This window comes from Balearica regulorum, chromosome 3 (assembly GCF_011004875.1).
Source record: "Balearica regulorum gibbericeps isolate bBalReg1 chromosome 3, bBalReg1.pri, whole genome shotgun sequence".
Taxonomy (NCBI): Eukaryota; Metazoa; Chordata; class Aves; order Gruiformes; family Gruidae; genus Balearica; species Balearica regulorum.
The window spans coordinates 90543558-90558615 of NC_046186.1; the positions used below are offsets into that span (position 1 = coordinate 90543558).

The 15058-nt window shown below is 40.6% G+C and overlaps 1 long non-coding RNA gene across 3 annotated transcripts in view; it reads right to left on the reverse strand.

Annotated features, from left to right (window-relative positions):
• The window catches only part of LOC142601062 (uncharacterized), a 29644-nt gene that overhangs the window by 953 nt on the left and 13633 nt on the right, over positions 1–15058 (reverse strand). Inside the window, exons 2-3 of one of the 3 annotated variants that reach the window (XR_012834633.1) lie at positions 8077–8183; positions 7352–7508 (exon numbers count right to left, since the gene is read on the reverse strand). This is a non-coding gene — a long non-coding RNA (uncharacterized LOC142601062). Of the gene's footprint in view, positions 1–7257; positions 7513–8076; positions 8184–15058 lie in introns of all 3 variants that reach the window. The other 2 variants (XR_012834632.1, XR_012834634.1) reach the window with 2 other exon arrangements.

A 15058-nucleotide genomic window follows, 5' to 3' on the forward strand; every position in this document is an offset into this window, starting at 1 on the left:
TGATTGCACTGTTGACTGAAGTGGGCATTGCTACACTTTTTGTTGAGTCCCCTCTCCCTGCAGAGCCCCAGGCGGCATTCTTGTGGGCTCCCTTGCCTTGAAGCAGGAGAGCACGGGCCTGTTGAAAACCGAGAGGCAGATCTGAAGACTAACCGAAGGATATATTGCTGTGTTGAACAACAAAATTGCTGGCTAAAACTCAATGAATACTAGTTTGTTGAATTCCAGCTAGTAAAGATTGAAGAATACTCTACAGGTAGTCCAGACTTAGCCCTTTACCCATCACGCAAAATATAAATTTCTGACTTCACTTTCTTCTCAAAGGCAGTGTTTTCCTGCTCTCCCAATAGGATGTCCTCAACCATCCTCTTATTAATGCTGTTTACTAGAAAACTGCTCAGTTGCTCCTATATCCTGTCTCTCTACAACAAAATGCATCTGTCACTAGGACACAGCTGTAATTACCCTGCATCGTTAAGCAGGCTTCAGGCACCTGGCAGCAAGACAGTGTAGTTGAATTACCCAGAAATTTAGACTTTGCTGAACTTCTGCAAACAGGCAACTGGATGCTTGGTTCTTCTTCTTTCCTTTAGAGAGCCATCCACTATTTTGCATTTAAAACAGAGCTGAAGTGATACAGGATACAACTACTAGCATGGTTACTGCACTGCTATAATAATACGAGTTACTTGCTGAACTGGGTAGGACCCTACCCATCAGCAGAGTCTTCTCTCAGGGTTCCTTGTCCATCTTTTCAGTTGACCATTTCAGCAATGGAAGCAGCTTTCACTGGAGCTGGGGTGTATTCACCGCTGATGGTATGTGAGTTGCTCTGAAGGAATGCACGAAGGTGGCTCTGAACCTGCACTCCAGTGGTTGTGGACCATGGCTAATTGCTTGCAGGTGCAGGCTGGGGCAGGAGGGCAAACACCTCCATGCAGGCCTTGCCGCAGGGCAGCTGAGGAGGTGGGCAACCTTGGGATGGCTGGGTCTCCAGCGCGGGACAAGGACTGGCTAGGAGTCCTTTTCCTTCTGCATATGCATCCTCCAGGTGCACAGATGTCCCCACTCAAACCGAAGGTAGGAGTCTCAGCACTGGATTATTTATAAAGACTCCTTGCCATGAGTTTTTTGGCATTATTAACAGGAAGTTACATTCCTTTCATTGTAGTTCTTGGACAAGTTTTTTGATATGCATGGAAAAATCCTGTCCATCACATGTGCATGTGGGAGGCACATTTCACTCTTTCTTAATTTTATTCTGGACTTTGCTACTCTGCATTTGCATACAGAACATATTATGCTAGTACCAGCAAAAGATACATGTGTGCCATGTGTAAAGCACTGAAAGCTCTAAGGGAATAAGAGCTAAAATCTGCTACTACCACAGGCCATCTGCTCAGGTGTTAACTCTCAGAGTCCTCCAAAGATATCTTTGATTCCCCTCAGACCAAGGAATGACACCTTTAATGTCAAATTTTGACTTCTCCCTGGAGGATGAAAGACATGGTAGTTTTGAATCAGTTAGCACTTTGAATTACACTTGAAGACCAAATTGTAACACCGACACACTGTGTTGCAGCCCTTAGAAGGAGATAGGATTATCGTTACGTCTGCAAGTCCTGGCCAAATTCCACCTCCAGCGTTCCAGCACTCCAGCTGTGGGGTTTCATTGTTTTATGTTTCTATCCCTAAGTTGTAGGATTTGTTCTACCTCAGCTATAGATGCTACTAGGAAATTCTTTGGTGCTCATTCTACTCTCTGTGATCCAAGACAAACACTTGCTGAGGCTTTCATTTCTTATAAATGGAAACAAGTACTTTGTGTTTTGCCAGAAGTGTGATGCTATCAACATCTTTTGCAAAATCTGCAAGCAACTCACCCATATGTTCACCAAACACTCTTCAGCTCTATCTGGGCATCCTGGATCTGTCTAAAAGCCATCTGGAATAATGCGTTGCCAACTTCTGATCTTCGGTTAAGTACAGTAGCAACTTTCTGACCTCATAGTTGCTAGAAGGACTAAATTTGGAAACATCATAAAATCGCGTTGCAATGGAGGAGCCTGTTGGATGTTTTCTGTCCCCAAAAGCATACTCCAGTGTTTTGGTTTAGTCTTTTTAAAGAAGTATATAAATACTAAACAGCTTGATCTGCATCAATTCCAGAATAACTCACTGAGGACAATTTTTCTAGCATTTTTACTTTTCCTGAATCTGCCTTTGCCCTTTCTTTATCAGTTGTTTTTTCAAAGAACATTACCAGCATTTGCCATTTCAAGCCTTTGTCTCCTTAGCCTTACTTGTCATCCAGTCTTGCTTTACCTTTGGTCTGTTCATCCACTGACTTCTCCTATATCAAACTGTTACCTACACATATGGCCATTTCTATCAGAGCTGGAGTCATTAACTTTGGAAGGTGTCTCAGGTCCTTGTATTTCCTTTGGAAATAACATCTTCCAAAAAGGTTTACAAAACTCACAAGCCTGCAGATGTCATGGAGAACTACAACTTGCTGGAATCCTTAGCTACAGCTAGTAACTGAGTCATACTGTCTTTAGCAACTGGAGGCATTTGTGTTTGCAACAATAGCATAGGCAAGCACTGATGCTAAATGAGATTTTTCTTAAATTTTATTCTCATGAGGCCAAGCTGACAACTTTGAAACATTTTTCAAAAAGTGTTGCTGTCAAAATAGATGTTGCAAACCGATACTGCAAAATGTTAATTTTGTCAACATTTTGCTGATTTTGCAATTAAGTATAATGTTAATGAGAAAGGTTTTAAGAACAAAAGGTTGTGAATAGGAGGTTGTATATAGAACCCTTTTATCAATGGATTTTTATTGGACTAGATTACTTTGAGGTCAACTTCCATACTGAGGAGAATATACTTTTCTCTCTGTAGTGCTTCACTGAACTGTTATAAATCTGTGAAAATAGAGCTGTAGATAAACAACAACCACCCCCCCACACACAACTTAGGTAGGCTTAATGAATATTTATCCCAATGTGTCAGTAGCGCATTCTGTTATGCCATTTTACTCTCTTCTTATGTCATGTTCAGAAACGCCAGGAACAGCTCATTCGTGGCTATCATCTGGAATGCCTTTGGCACACCACCTTTTGTCAATGAAATGAATACTGAAAATTGGCACTGAACACCATTCAACTTATTGAATATATTTTAGGGCTCACTCAGTGGCTGTGCTTCAATTTGGGTTTACTCCACTGGCAGAAAAGGCATCAAACAGAGGGAAACGTTCCTCCACTGCAGCAAATCACTAAGTGCTTTTGATGTCAGTGATTCACAGTGATCAGTGATCAGCTTCACAGATATGCTATTTGCTTTGCTATTTCTGCCTCCCATCGTTTCACTGATTTACAGTGTCTACAAGATGTGCTCCAAATTTTGTTTTCCTTCTTGTTTTCATGTCGCTGTTTCTGAAGAGAGTACAGACTGTCAATAAACCCAGCAACAGATCTGTCCCACTGAACGAGTATGTAGAGCTGCTCTAGTCAGAGGGGTCAGAGCTTGTTTATCTAAAGTCTTCTTAAAAAACACAGTCATCCCTCCCTCTTAATCAGTTTTATATTTAAACAGGAGTATTGCAAAATTTGAGAATAACATTCCAAGCCTGTTCAGGAATGCCATTCTTAAAGCACAGATCTCAGGAAATACATACTGTTCCCCAGTCTCAGCTTCCAAAAGCTCTTTTCCAGGTTAATATCTTTTTACATTTCCTGTAGATTTTTTTCCCCCGCCCAGATAACCTCATCTTGTGTTTTCATCACCTCAGGAGTTTTGTTTTGCTCTGAGTTGTCTTTTTGTCTGTGGCCTCCATTGTGCTTTTGTTAGGGGCCATGTATGACCATTGGCTTGGTTGCACAGCTTCTAAGTTGCCTGATTTGTACTCTGTTTCTTATAAGAATCAAAATCTATTTAAGCACCCATTCAGCCAGGCTAGTCTTTAGGTTTACTATGTATGGACAGTCTCTTGCAGGATTTTACTCGCTTGCTTTGGTCCTGACAGTGTCTCAAGGGCTGTAGGTGATGCAATGCCCAAGTGGTGAATAGGGAAAGTGCCAGTAGATGGTGCTGAAGAACATGCAGCATGTTCCCGAGTTTTGGTTGCTCCCAGCAAGTGGCTGCCGGTGTTAGAGCACACACAGCTAAAGAAAAAAGCAATCTGAATTTTCATCTTGTTAGAGCAGATTAAAAATCACGCTATTTTCTTGCAATATTGAGCGAAGAACTTCCAGCAAAAGAGGAGAACAACTTTGTCATCAAAGACATGCTATTCCCTCCACTGCAGACCTTACGTTAGAACCTTCTCCAAACAATTCTTGCTTTTAAAATATCCACATTTTCATATCCTGTCATGTTCTTTACTCAACCACTGCTGCTTCCTTTTCATTTCTTTACGTCTCATTCCAGGATATGAGACTGCTAAGCATGGGGCAGCCACTGTGCACAAAATAATTTTGAGAGATTCACTTCTGCCAAGCAGTCAGGAAATACAAGTCCGCATTGGTCAGATCTCCATCCATTCCCACTAAATTAACACTGAAACTCCTAGGACATGGTCTCCCATCTTTGTACAACTTTCACTTTGTGACCTGGTCAAGGCTAGGGACACTGTAAGTTTTCATCCTGTGCTGAGTTGGAGGAGACCTTCACTTTGCCCAATAAAAGAGAACACCACTTGTCTTCATTCAAAACCTAGAAGCCTTGAGGTGGAGAGTATGTTTTGGATGGGGGTGAATGGAAAGGTGGGGAAGGAGCACACTTGAAATAATTTAGATGATTGGTGGTGGCTAAATACATAAATTGGTGAATGTGATTGAGGCAGTTTAAATGAGTGACTCTTGCTTTGTCTTTTACTGTATTAAACTTCATAAATAAGAGATTCAGGTGACCAATTTGTCTGTCTGTATCTGTTTTTATCCCAGTCCCAATCATTCTGAAATGAAGGAAGCCAGAAATGCTGCCAATAAAATATTCAGCTCTATGAGACCTTCCTGTTGTCATTTGGGGCATGGTCTCATTTGCAAATTTAGATCAGTTAATTTCAGAAAATCCTTCTGTGCCTGTCTGCCAGAACTGCCCCCCCCACCAGGAAGACGGCACAAGGGAAAGCATGTCATTACCTCCCTAACAACTCCCATACTGGCTCAATAGCACAACTCCCTCTTCACCAGCGGTTTAACACATAACCCAGGTTTATGGCAATTGCAGCTGAGACCAAGGCACATGTTTCTTTCAGCTCCAGGAGTGACAATATCTGGCAAATTGCCCCAAAACTGTCTTTGCAGTACAAAGATCTCAAGGGGTTGACAGTTCCTAGGCAGTTTTCTGTACTACCTTCATTTCGGAAGACATGTTCAGCTGTAGGAGTGAGGATTAAGAAGACAGACTCACAGCCAAGGAAACCTCTTGTTTAACTCCTCCATATGAGAAGAACCAGCTCCACTTGCTCCTGCCCGCTGCACACAGGGCTGCACACAGCCGCTCTCCTGCTCCACCACCTGTGCTGAGCGTGCCATGAAGTACAGAGAGGTCTTAGCTGAGCCTCAGAGACACATCTGCACTACTCTGCTAGGGGATTCCTGCATGCCAGGGCAGTGAGGGTACCTAATATTGAAACACTGTATTTCAGCACTCAACCCTAAGTTCTTGGGATATCTCCAGAGTGCTTAGGGGATGTAGCAGCATTGCACGTGGCTCCTAGTGCTGTTGGGAATGGCACATTTCCCAGCCCAGAGCCTGCAGCCCTCCTGGAAAGGCTCCTTTAATGCTTGACAGTGATTTGTCTGCACCACCCGCATCTGGCAACCCTTCTATGTAGTTCTGCATCTGCAGTGTTCATACCGTTATCCTTCATCTTAGAGTCAAAAGGAGGGGAGGACTTGTACAGGCCAAAGACCAGACCTGCAGGCTAACAGCCTCCCACATTCCTCCCAGTTTTGCAACTACTAAAATGCCTAGGATTTTTTGAAAATATTTAATTTCTGCTTTGAAGGGAAGAAATCTCTATTTCAGCTTTTGTCTAATGAAAGTGACTTAACTTCTTCTATCAAAAATAGCCCTCTGGATGTATGAAAGTTTCTGTTTCTGTCCATTTTATAGTGCATAGTTTGTAAGAAAATTCTGCAGTGGCAAAAAGCATGGTCTTGTCCAGAAGCTCAGCCCATTAATAACGCACAAAGATGCACTGTATTCTGCCAGGCAAAAACACCAGACAAGCTGGAAGCCAATATGGAAATATTTAATGAATTTTTCAGTAGGAGCGCCAGCTACTGTGTTTCATTAAAAGGGAGGAGGATCTTAAACTAAATAACACACAGGTTTTCTGAAATGTGGGTATCATAATTGACAATGAAAATAATTGGGGTTTGGGTCACTGTAGTCACTGAAGCTAAGCTGTTATTGAAAAAATGAACTGATTTCATATATGGTGGCTCAGAAAGACATCTCTGGAGAAAGGTCAATATATCATTTTTCTTCAATTTATATACATGTGCTCTGATCATGTTCTCATTTTATAATTTGTATAAAAACTCAGGTAAAAACATGGGGAAGTTTGGTATTATTAAGGAAGAAAGGGTATATTTGTTTGAGTTTTCCTTCCTTGGATGGATTTTAGAAGATACTGTACTTTAGCTAGGAAGATCTACTGAGAGCTTTTCTGGTCTTTGGCAGTAACAAGAGATACAGAGAAACTGACCCAATACTGTAACTGAGAGTTACAACAGTAATCTGAGTCAAGTTATAAACTGTCCTGGGTTGCATGTACTGCCATTAAAGAGGCACTGTTCAGAATAGCAGAGACGAAATCTGTGGGAATTCCCTGGGTTGATCAGATCCTTGGGTAACCACTAGGAAATGATGTCAAAATACTACCAAGCCAAAAAAGTCATATTTCATATCTGCTTTCCAGCACTGGAAGTGACCAGAGGATGGAGCACGGTGGCTATTGGAGTTAGAGACCCAGATAGGTTTGGCTTTTAGTGCATTTAGGGCACGTCTCCTGCACTTCTGCAGGAGACCTGCAGAATATTCCACCTGCACTTCTGCATGTACATCCACAAATATACCTTGAAACATTCTTGTGCAAGCAGTCATGTATCCCCATATGAAAGACTTCTCAGTAATACGTGGAATGATGCTGGCTGCGTGATTTAGTCAAGTGATTTAGCTATATTTAGTCATATAGCCAAGTGGTCTAACATTACATTGAAAAAATAACGCATATACATTTCTTACTGGAAGGTAAGTATCTCTAAATGAAGGATAACTTCATTTTCATGGATTCAGTGGTATCATACCATACAGTGCAAGCTGAACGTACCTTTTAGTTTTAATGTGCATTGTTCTGTTATGTCTCAGGTACACTTCTGGGTTCAAAATATGAGTGTGATCCTCCTGAAGATGATTTTAGTCCCTCTTCATTTCTCTCAGCACATTCATTATATGATTTGCTCTTTGGGAAACATCACTCTTGAAAACTGTCTGAACGGGAAAAGTTATAGTTCCAGGTTAATACATGTCAAACTGATTTGTCTACAAAAATGAAACAGGCATATGGAGTAAAGGAAGAGGATTTCCAGGCGATCAAGTGGTCATGATAACTGAGTGACTTACAGTGTTACACAATCTTAGGGGCACTAATGCACTGCAAGATAAAATCCCACCCTTCACAAGTCTCAGGAAATGCGTATTATATGTGCTTCACAATCTCTGTCTGATTTAATGCTGATATTGCAAAGTGCTCTGTAATCTACATCCAGGCTCCAACTGTACTTTAGGAGTACCGTCAAGGAAATTAGCATTAATTAGATAGAGGAAAGATGAAAGACTCTAGGAAGCATTTAGGACCCAGTAATCATGTTTTCTAAAGAGAGAGACTGAGTGTGGTCAAATAAAGCTGCTGAGCGATTAGGTCAGAGGTTCCTGCCTTGCAGGGGCCAAATGTAGTGAAAAACACTGAGCAGTCAGAGCTGAGAGGGGAGGGCAGTTCCACCGTCGCTGTTTCCATCGGAACCTGTTCCCCCTTCCTCCCCTGCCTGTCCTCACCATAGCCACTGCTGTGGGCTGTGAATCAGAGGCACCCTCTCTTGGCCCAGCCTGGCGTTCCTCGGAGAAATGCTTTCGTCACGCTTAATCTCTGAGGTGTCCAAAGCCTAGAAAGTAAACAGGAGAAGGACTGAAATAATTGCTTTCACTACGGTTGTGTTCTAATGGTTTAAACTGCAGTATTTCTCTGTACTCAGTTCAGGGGCAGCCACTGGGCTATATGTAGCTGTATGGAATGGTGAACATACTGAAGGGCAGTTCCCCAGAGCTGTGACTGCAGCAAGAGGGGAAGTATATGTGTACATGAAACAAGTTTTTTTTCAACATTTCATTCTGTAGATTGTGCCTGCAGAGGTATACAAGCTCTCCTATCACCATAGAAATTATCAGCAAGCTGGATGTATCCTGCAGAAAGGACTCCAAGGTTTAGTGACAGTCAGAAGAAGGCAGTAGACCAGCAGTAATCTTGAGAGCAGAAGAAAGGAGAAAAATAACATTTACAGGCTTTGAGATGGCTTCTGTGAAGTAACTATCTCCTGCTCTATGTAATTGACCTGAGCTGGAGGTTTGTTTGAACAAAGAGAAGAGGCAAGGGTTTGGCTTTCAGGGCTCTGCCTTGGCATTGGTGCCCAAAGTGTGACCACACCATCTGTAAAGATATTGCATTTCTGGCGTGCAGTGTCATCGTGCGAGAAAGATTGTGCTGTAGAGATGATGTGTGCATTGCTTTCATATTCTTCCTTTTCCAGAGTTTTCATCTGGAGCAATGCAATACACTCCATCTGCCTTACCGTGTGAGGCACAGGACCACGCTACAGTCTGAGACTGGAGCATAAGGATTCATGTCCAGAGCCCCATAACACTTCTGGAATCACTTCCACTTGTCTGTAAGTGAATGGAAAATGCTACACTTCTTTCTTAGAAGCAATCACCTTCTCTTGGTGAAGATAAATTACCTCTCTCCATGTAAACTCTGAGAAAATCCATGCTACAGACTTCAAGGTCAGATAGTTCAAAATCAATCAGGAATTGATTAATTAAAAAATTATCCTTTATAATACAGGTTGGCTACTGAAAAGCTTGGTTCACATTTACTCAGTTACATGAATTTATCAAATTATTAATTGCCAGTAGGAAGACAATGTGCTCAGGAATTTGAAGCCTGATCTTCACTGCATCACTGAATCAGAATCTGCTGTCAGGTAAATCTGATCCACCCAAATTACTCCATGCATAAAATGGAAGTCACTGCCATGTCAGAGAGGTTTTATGAGAATAAATTAGTGGATAATTGACAATCAGTTGATAATCAGTTGATAATTACTGGATAACCAAGTGTGCTTTGAATTAAAAAATACTAAGTATTATTATCAGTATTTACCTTTTCAGTAGGATATGACTCAGCCTTCAACTTTTAACAGTTCATGTAACTATATAATTTTATTTTAATATTTTGATAAAATTTTCATTCTGATTTTATCAGACAAAATTAGAAGAGCCCTCTAGTGGACTTAGTTTTGTCTAACACCAAGAATGTGACCGGCTTTGGTACCAGTCTTCAGAAATTAAAAAACCTGTTCCCATTACCATTTTAAGATCTGCTTCCTCCCACGCTGTGTGTGGGTTAGGCTAAAACGCTGAGGCCGAGGTCAGGTGCACATCTGGGGCAATGCCTCTTTTTCTGGGTGGACTCCATGGCGTTCAGTGAGGTTCAGCTGGGGAATGGGGTTTTAGGGGTACTTTAGCTATTTGTGGGCTTGCAATTGTAGATCTGTATGAATGGCTGTGACGTGGTGGGTGACGTGTGCGTACTAGCGCCAGCACGGACTCCTCTCCAGATCAGTAGCAGTCAGTCTCCATGGCTCCTTGTAGGACTTCTCAATGAACAGTAGATCTGACAGACAGGTTGTTTTGTACTTGAATGCTTTATTATATCTTGTGCAACATATTGATGTCCAAGTGTTGACAAACACTTTCAGCCAGCAGAAATTGGTATCAGCTGTTGCTGGATGAAGAAATCTTGCCCTGGCCTGAGCTGCTAATGCCCTTGCCCTGATTAACCCCTTCTTGGTGTCAATGCACATACTTGGGCAGCCACAGGGTGAGCTGGAAAACTGATCTGGCTGAAAAATTATTATATTGGCATAAATGAAAGCCCTTCACCCCCAGAAACGGGGACATGAATCTGGGGTGGGCAGAGGGGGGAAGACAGCAGCGGCACCTTAAAACATTTGTCTAACTAGAGCTGAAAAGATCTGGTTCAAATATGGGAAGTAGCTCAGCTGCAATTATCACAGGGCTCTTTGAAAGCCCATTTAACCTGCTGAGAGCCATTATTAGACAGCTTCAGGTAGAAGATATGTTTAGCTTTTTATCAGAACCCCTTCACTGAATTAGGAAGTACAGAATAAACATATCTCGTGCCAGAGGGGCAAAGTTTGGTTTGGGAGTTTCGCAAGTATGAGGTGGTTTTGAATCACAAATGCTGAATTCGGTACATGCTGGGGCGGTGGGGTAGTAACACCCAGCATGGCTCATGTGAGAACGAAACAAATTGTATGTTACTGCTCTTTAAAGACCCTTGAAACATATAGATGTATGTATATGTACAAATGAACACATACGTATGTTTATGTGTGTGTGAAAACAAGTTAGATGGTTAAAGGGTTTTAACAGTACATGTACAGGGTCAAGATTAAGGGAAGAAGAAATACATTGCAAGGAGAAGGCATTTCTCAATATGATCATACGACTCATTTATGATAATTCCATAAATGTGTATCCCCACAAGGCAATGAGAAGTGTCTAAGGAGGATTTGAATGATTTGTTTAGGTACTGCCAAATGAATGCAAGTCTTGCTGAAGCACAGCAATCCTTCTGTTGGCTCCAGTCAGCCTCGAATCAGGTCTTGAATTTTCAGGGGGCAGTAGGGGACAAGGGACACAACTCACTGCAGTTGCTGCTAATGCTGAAAGTTGCACTGACTTTGATCTATCAGAAGAAGAATGATGTAGCCCATTGTTTCCCCATGTATTTGTTCATAATTCACACTAAATAACCCTGCAATGTGGAGAATGTGATAATGTACCATTCGGATTCCATACTGAATATGTTTCGAGTATAGAGTTTATTGAAAAGTAGCAGACTGCACAGTAATGTTCACATCGACTCGTGTTACAGTATTTTTCAAAATTGGATGGTTTACCAGTGTTTGTATATAACATGAAGGCACCACAAACATTTGTGGTTTTGAACTATACACAGTATTAGAAATCCTAGCTTACCCCTCCATCGATTTTCATACTAAGCATGGTGTACACATCATTCTAGATAGAATGAGCTGGAAATTTAAGATAGATTGGTTTGCTGTTTAAGCCTTTTTTCAGTCCACTATTCATTCCTCATTCAGATTTCTTCACTATGCTTTTAAGTACATGCAAAAATGCAGGATATGTACTTAAAATGACAAACTTCTTTTTGCAAACTAGACACTGATTTTGTTATGGTTACTCAAACCCTTTGTAGCCAGACTATTATACCTTTCTCCCCACATGACTTCAAATGTCCTCATATATAGCTAGCAGTGGAGGAAAGCTGGAAAATTTTAAATGATGATACAATGGCAGTACAGCAGCCAACACTCTAACTCCTATGATATTTACTATGTTTCATAAAAAACCTAGTTCCTGTAATTCTGTGCTGCAAAAAGCATGAACGCATGGTACTATTAAATAAGTTATAAAGACACAAAAAAGACACACAGACATTAAAAAAAAAAAAAAAAAAAAAAGAGTACAACATTTATGTATTGTTAATACTGTGATTTGTAGGCTGACCTCAAAGCTCAACTCCCGTTTTGCAAAATGTTGGGATTGGCAAGGCTAAATGAAGAAATACAGTACCTAGCTTATGCTTAAACAGCATTAAATCTTCATATTGGCTATTGCTATTATGTGTATGTGTAAACAGACACCGTATTTATGAGAAAACTTGCACTGATTAATTTAATGCACATACTGAGTGATTCTTACTTAGAAATACTTTTGATTTGAGTAAAACTTCACAGAAACTGCTGATATGTCAGAGAGATCTGTTGAATGTCCAGGGATATAGTGGGCTTTTAAGGAGAATGAAATACAATATCATGTGCTGTTTTTAGAGCAAGGTATGGCACAGACTAGGTAGAAGGTCACACAAAGTGTATCTAACATCAAGGAATAAAACCAGCATCAACATTTTTATTACTTCAAATCTTATGGTTTTGGGGGAAACTATCTTATTATTTTTGGATGCCTGAGTTTTGCAATTGCATGAAATAAACTGCATGGTAAACCAGCTCCTGATAAAATTTTAATTGGTATGATCTATCTGTTATTCTGCCTGTTTTTACAGATCCCAAAATAGCTTAGTTGGGAAGGGAGCTGGTGTGTTATAAATGCAGTTATTATTTTAAATAAAACATTTCAGTCAAACAAACTGACTAAATTATTTAGGACTTATAATCTTGGCAAAAGATGATTCTCCTTTTCTAATGTTTATCTTTGTTCCTACATTATATTATTTCTGGAAAGAAAAAAAACCTTCATGACTGAAAATTCAGAATGAAAGAGTTAATGAAGCAAAACTATGTAATGAGCACAAATGCAATCATGATTAAAAGCTAAACATATATTTGACAAGCTGACATAGATGGAAATGATACCAGCAGCCCTATCTATGTACAAATCTATCATCTCATACACCCATAAGCGAAGGACATTGCACAACCCAAAATGCAACTCTAGCTCACTGAGCACCAGACAAGCACATCTTCAGCAATGAGAAAGCCACGGGGCGGCATGTGCGTTTTGCATAGAGGGCTGCATTCCATTCATGCACTGAAATTAAAGCTAAATGGAAACTGGAGTTCCTCAGGGCAAGAACCATAATTTCTAATTACCAAAGGTAAAAGATAAACTGGGGAAAAAAAATTCTTTCAGATACGGCTAAAATTATGATGTGAGTCTTAGAAATATTTATCTTTCCTTCCATAAGTGAACATTCTTCTGGTAACTTGGAGTTTTTCTTGGACTGCTATTGCTGTTTCACAATGATCTAAGGTTTTATTTGTAGTCTTAGTGGTGCTTATATAATTACATAAATCTAAAAAATATAATGCCTGATTATTCTAAATTCCAGTTTAAATGAGTCAATTGAAAAAGGAACTATACCTCAGTGTTTCAGCTACACTTCAGAGGGTTATGTATTCATATGCTCAGTGGGCTGCAGAATGAATGATTGTGTCACAGGAGATCATCAGAAGTTCTTTGAAATCCCAAATATAATTAAATGTCTCATGTGTATTCACAAATATATTAAGCCACAAAAGGCAGCAGTGTCCAAAATCTCTGGTAGTCCTGAAAAAACCCTAGAGCTGGGCCAAGTGAGAAATGAAACTATCTTCGCTGAGAGCTTGTCTTTGAGAGACCACTCAAGCAAGCCAAGGCTAATTATCTGAAAGTACAGAATTAAATAGCTATTCTCGTGCAATTGAGGACAGGACCAGCTGAACTCTGCCGCAGATGCTTTATCTCTGTATGGCACCACCATACATACCTCTGGGATTTTCTAGACCTACTGCCCCTCCACAGAGTAATTCTGCAACACCAGTCCAGTAATGAAAGCTGATTCTTCCTAGAAGTGTCGCACTGATTGCACAGGTTCAAGGTGGCTGTATAATGCACGTGGGGTATTATCCTATGCTTGCCAAAGCACCAGGCATTGTACAGTGAGGTATATATCCACACCGTGTGTCCACACTCTGTGGTTATCTAGGACCTCTGTATACAAGCCAGGTCCAAAACTGTCAGTACAGGGCATATGCAAAACAGCATCTGACCTTTCACCAAGAACTAGCCTCTAGGAAGGCTGAAAATCCCAGACAAATATAGAAAGTGATCAAAATTTGCCCAGGCAAGGTTTCCAGCCAGGAAGACGGCACATGCTGGGAAACAGAAAACAAACAACAAACCAGGGAACATGCCAGGAATGGCAGTTTTGCTGTATCATTCACAGCTGTTAACGCATGTTATTGCTGTTGGAAAGTATGTCAATATAAATTTTAAAAGTCCTTCTGCAGAAGCATGTCTTCCTACTGACTAATCAAATCAGAAGTCTGTATTGTATTATATATTAATGACTAGAGCTGGATCAAACTCAATTTAGATTCATTGCATAATTTTCCATGATTACCGTTCACCTTTTTCTGTTGCTCAGGTCAGAAAAGTCTTATTAATGACATACAAGTATAATTTCTCTTGTTTAGGATTAAAGGAAACCTTAGGAGGAACAGGATAAGGCATGCTGAGAAATCCTCTCAGTAGTTGTTCATAACAAAAACCAAACACAAGATACGTGATAAGAAACACAAAACATTTTAAAAATGCAGAGTGTTTAAAAGGAAACATAATTTTCAGTACTTTGACTAGAAGTGTAATGTGTTGCCAGTAGAATAAGCAGGATCTTGTAGGCAGAGTCCTTTGCAGAGCAGAGCAGATCTGATTTTTCCAGATTACAAACTGAGTAACAATAGCTCACATCTTTTGCACATGCTCTCTCCCCTGTGGTCCACAAGAAACTCTTGTAGGTGAGAAGTCTCCAAGCTTTTGGCTGGCTGCAAGTCTCAGGATGTTCACTTTCTCTTTCAGTGTAGGCTAGAGGCAAAAATGGCAAGAAAATGCAGGAAAACATTCAAGGCAGCTCTTAGTACTAGATCCTGCTCACTAGTGCCTTATTGTGTTTGGACTGCTAAAAAAAAAAAACGAAGGCAGAAAGTCAAAGTGGATCAGACATCACTGTATTTCCATGCTGTAATATGTACTACATGCTGCCATGAGGAGTTTGACTACCATGCCCTTCTCCTTTGGCGAAAACATACTCCATCCAGTAAGAATTTGCTGAATGTTGAATGCCTCCCTATTAATTTTGAATATCTGGGCCAAG